Raw genomic sequence first — 4,900 nt, forward strand, 5'->3', positions numbered from 1 at the left:
CTGCGTGCGCACGTCCGGCTGCGGTTGACGCTCGAGCGGAGCTACGTGACCAAACGTGCACAGGGCGGGGCGACCGGTGGGCTGCGTCGGATTACGTAAACTCTGCCACCGCTGCTTGCGCCTGCATAGGAGGTGACGTTGCAGGCTCGGGGAGGAGCGGTCGGAGACTCAATCCCGCGAGCGTTAGTTCTAGCGTTCCTTTCTCGCTTTGCGGTGCTCAGCCCGCGTGTTGCGTGTGGCCCGCGGCCGGCTTCCCACAGGAGGTTCGGGGGATGGGTCCGTGCCCTACTGGGCATCTGCAGTGTCCGCAGTCTGCTGCCCAGGCTCGCGGTCGGAGTCATCCCCCGGGGCAGACGCAGCTGCTGCCAGGAGGTTCTCCGTCCTGCTGTTTGCACCCAGACCTTAATCCTAACTAAACCCGCAACGAAAGAGCGGCTAAGGTCCAGTTTGCCTTCGCGGCACATAGCTGACTTTGCTTCCTGCGACTGCTGTTTATTGCCTGTCTTAGACCCTGAGTCAGGGAGATAAAGACAAATGCAAATTAAAGTTGAGTTTAACTTGCCCTGTGGGAAGTGAGAGGGTGCCCTAAAAGGTAACTGGGGACCGTCTCGAACAGGAAACTGCTTGGTCCAGTGCTGCTTCACAGCCTAGAATGAGGGCGGCTCTGAAACGCGAGTACCGGGGGCAGGAGCCCAATTTGTGTCGCCTCAAGTCGCAAAACTTGCCTCCTGTCGCAAAGCGAGGAGTTTGTTTTTCCCCCACCGGATAAAGCTCATTAGCCATCACAGGGCCATCCGTGCCCAGTGGTTAGCGGAGCCGGGTGGGTGAGCGGCTTCCCAACCCAGAGCCCGCGGTGTGGACGGGCGGGCTGTGTTTGCGGGCTCTCAGCGGGCCGTGTGAGCATCGCGTCTAGTTTGACGTTTCCTTCGTGGGGAGGGTTGAGTTGGAGATGATTTTCACTTGTGTCTCCCCGTCAGGCAGGACCCGAGGGCCGGCTGCCCACACAGCAGAAACCCGGTAAATCTGTGAGGAAAGATGGGCGATCTTTCTTGAGGTGGACTCAGTACTGTGGTCCTTGACTCCAGGAGACCTGACAAAATCGCTTTTCACTGTTGCTCAGCAGGCCTGGAATTATTTTAATGACTGTTTAGCCTTAGGAAAAGGTGGCTGGCTTCTCCTAAAGCGTGTTGGCCATCTGTGTATCTCCTATGGAGCAATCTCTCTTCACATTCTTTGCCCATTATTAAATTGAGTTGTAAGTGTATTAATAGTCCTTTTATATTTTGGATACATAGTACCTTCCCCAGTGTAGTGAAAGGGAGCTTCTAGGCAGGAAAAAGATAGGCTTTATTTAAAAATTAATGGTAAATCTTACTGGGGGCAGCTTCTGCCTCCATGGGTAGACTCTGCAGTTAAGAGTAATTACACAGGCAGGCATGCAGACTGACAGACACAACAGTGAGGCACCAGGTAGCACAGTTACCATGGGAATTTATCAGAAAGAGTTAACAAAGCAAGAAGGAAGCCAGAAATTTGAAAGACCTGGGAAATCAGCCCCCTCACCCACCTCTGATAAAATGCAAAGGAGACAAGATTCAGTTTAGCATCAGTATTCCTCCACCAGATACATATCTGTCCCCTTTGCCTGGTCATTAACTCTAAGTTACTTTTCTGTAAGCACCCCACCCATCGCAAAAGGGCAGAAAGGAATCAAAGGCCAGAAAGAAAGCAGATAGAAGTGCCAGGTTAGGATCAAAGGCAGCCAGAGGGCCAATCAGATGGTGACAACTTCCAGGTGCCCACGTGGGGGATGGGAAAAATCACTAGTCCTAAATAAAAAGAGGCCCATGACAAAAATCCGTGGGTATTCACTTCTGATGTGCGCTACTCTTCCAAGGTAGCTACCTATCTTCCTTTTTCCATCTTTTCCCAAATAGTCTTTTAAAGTCTGCCTCTTTAATTCATTACTGAAGCTGAGGGTTTACAATTATGGCAGGATTCTGGTAGCTATGTGTTCCAGCAGAGCAGTGGTGTGGCATGGAGTGGCATGGTGCATATCCTTCCCAAGACATTATAGCAGGTGTGTGATTCAAAAGCGCAGTCTCCCATCTCCCCTCGGTGGAGTCCAGGCCCCTGTGGGCAACAGTGTGGGTGGTCAACACAGTTTGAGGCCAGGCTTCTGCAGGCCGTTCCTTCTCACCCTGAAGTCCTTCTGAGGTTGATAATGTTGGGCTAACAGTCTGTAACAGGCTAGGGCAGGTGGGCGGCTGAGTGCTACCTGAAAAACAAAGAAGGTGAGATTTTTCTTTGCTTCCTTAACCATTAACTATAGCTAAAATTGCTACAAGATTGTGGTTTCAAACTTACCCTGAAAGAATGTGAAGTCCTCTAAGTGTAGAAATATATTCAGGCCATATCATGCTCAGATTGTTGCTGAGGGTTGGGAAAATCTTGGGGTCTCAAAACTAAAAGGGGGTTCTACATAAGAGTGAACAGGGACCCCCTCTGAGTAGGTGCACACAGCATGCTCTGTTTGTAGAGCAGCAGGAACACAGCTAGAGATGGCCACAAGGGTGGGGAAAGGCAGATCCTGGGCCCTCACCCAATGCCCATTAAAAGCAGGACTTGTATTTTCTCCTAGGAAAACCACGGATTTAAACACCGTGAACATTAACTCTTCACCTGGACCTACAGATGCCCATTAGGTAACTAAAACCAAAACAGGGCTCTGCATATGCAGGTGTTATTTAGGTAGTGTGTCTAAAAGTCTACATATCTGGGTTAGCCCTGAGTTTACATAACCCTCATCCCCCCAACAACTAAAGACTCCAGGGTAAGCAATTTCCAGGGACATCCAACTATGCCTGAGAAGTTAGCACCACTGTCTCAAACCTAAGAAGGAAACTATCTCCAGTCATAAAGACTCCGGAGCTGTTGACACCAGGCCGGAGGTCATGATCAGGACTCCAGCCCTACAGCTCCCCTGAGAAGCTGGCCTCCCTCCCACCTTTGGAGTGGGCCAGGCTGACCCCTGTGTCAGGGTGTGCCCACTCCAACCACCGAGCTGGAGTCCTTCCCTACGTTCTAACTTTCCAATTAAAACTTTTTTTTCTGTAAATTGCTGCATCAGTTTTAATTCCATTATTACTAAAAGTGAGGGCTCCAGTTAGTGGCAACACTTCCTGCTGGAGCTGCCACCTCCTCTCAAGGACAACAACGTCTGAGGCACCTGTTGAAATAAAGACTGGAAACCCGCCCATGAATTATTTTTCAGTGTGTGGGCTCCAAAGTCCTGTAAATCTACTCAGGGTTCTTATCTTGAAAAATATTAAGATAGTGGTTGTTTCCAAAGAAAAGGCATTAAACATTCAAAGCTGTTAATGCCCCAAAAGCTCCAGAGATCAGGAGCCAGTGAAGACCAGCAGCACAGACCAGCACCTGGCAGGGTTGACCAGGAGTAGTGGTATCGAACCTGTGGCACATGTGTTGTTTTCCTTTTAAAACAAAAGATGTTACTGTAGGAGTTTTTTTCTAAACTAAAACCTCAGTATTCGGGTTTAATTGAAGTGTTGGCACTTTGCAATAAATAGTGGGCTTGGGGTTGCAGTATGGGCACTTATCTCTAAAACTTTTGCCATCCCTGCCCTAGAGTCTGGCACAAGCCAGCAGCAGAAGACAGAGGCCAGCGGTGGCAGTGACCAACAGTTGGCTGTGTCAACTATTGGCATCCAGCACTATCTTGTGCCATCTGGTGACATCAGGACTACTGGCAGAGATGCACTTGGCAATTAAAGATTTTCCTTCTGAACTGAACAAAAGAATTGTTGGCAAGCTGGGCATGGTGGCGCAGGCCTGTAATCCTCGCACTCAGGAGGCTGAGGCAGGAGGATCTCTGTTTGCGATCAGCCTGGGCTACACGGTGAGTTCCAGAGCAGTCTCAACTACATAGTGAGACCCTGTCTCAAAAAAACAAAACCAAAAAAAGAACTGTGGGCTGATGGGCAACAGAAGAACCCAGGCCACCAAGGGTGTGCAAACACCAAAGGCCACAGACATATGCAGGAAGTCACTGTAAGGAAGCAGCTTGCTTGGGCATACGTAGTAAGGGTGGGGCTGAATGGTCTGCTGCGGCCTCCCAGTGGGACTGGGCTCCGCTCATTGGCCCAAGCAGCCACTGAGCCTCCACTGCGCATGCGTAAGAACACAGCGCACCGTGGCGCTAGTTTAGCATAGGCCACACAGCGCCAGGAGCCCCTTCCCCACAGAGATGATGACCACTGACAAGAGAGGCAACTGCACGGAATTGAAAGTCCCAGAGAAATTAGAAAACAAAAACATGGCTTGGGAATAAATTCAGCATAAAATAAGTGCAAATAACATGTTTAAAAGTCTAACAGAAAAGCTCAGAGTGGTGGTGCACGCCTATAAACCCAGCACTCGGGAGGCTGAGGCAAGAGGATCTCCACGAGTTCCAGGCCAGCCTGTGCGTGCTGCATAGTTAAGGGCCAGCCTGAACTACAAAGGGAGGAAAAAAAAGTCTAATAGGGAAATATTCACCTTATTCTGGGTAAAAACAGCTACACTATTCACATAGTTTCTGGTTTAAAAAGTAAGACTGCAGAAACATAATGGAAAGAAAATTTTCCAAATTCTCAACACTAAGACAAACACGAAAACGCCTAACAAAGCCCCGGGTCCTGGTCCCGCCCACCTGGAATTCTCCCCACCCATCCGGCAGCTCACGTCCACCCCGGCCCCTGGTCGGGGTTCTCCAGACCTTGGAGAGGTGGGGTTCCAGGATCACGTGGCGCAGGCGGCGTTCCCAGCTGACATTCTGATTGGTCCTGGGCGGTCGCTGTCTGATGACGTCTAAGCTCTTGGCCGGGAGTAGGCGGTAGCT

The 4,900-nt window shown here is 50.2% G+C and overlaps 2 long non-coding RNA genes across 3 annotated transcripts; one reads left to right on the forward strand and one right to left on the reverse strand.

Moving 5' to 3' along the window:
- The first annotated feature begins 2,029 nt into the window (after positions 1-2,029).
- On the forward strand, positions 2,030-3,691 carry LOC104851085. The gene is made up of 3 exons (XR_777148.2): positions 2,030-2,080; positions 2,642-2,705; positions 3,650-3,691. It is a non-coding gene; the product is annotated as an uncharacterized LOC104851085 (long non-coding RNA).
- Positions 2,076-4,900, reverse strand: LOC104851084. 2 transcript variants are annotated; one of them, XR_002024840.2, is made up of 3 exons: positions 4,778-4,900; positions 2,368-2,478; positions 2,076-2,278 (listed from the first exon to the last, which is right to left on the reverse strand). It is a non-coding gene; the product is annotated as an uncharacterized LOC104851084 (long non-coding RNA). The 2 variants fall into 2 exon arrangements; XR_777147.2 differs by having other exon boundaries at positions 4,712-4,791.

The sequence above is a fragment of the Fukomys damarensis genome, unplaced genomic scaffold (assembly GCF_012274545.1).
Source record: "Fukomys damarensis isolate Sample0158 unplaced genomic scaffold, DMR_v1.0_HiC HiC_scaffold_7, whole genome shotgun sequence".
Classification (NCBI taxonomy): Eukaryota; Metazoa; Chordata; class Mammalia; order Rodentia; family Bathyergidae; genus Fukomys; species Fukomys damarensis.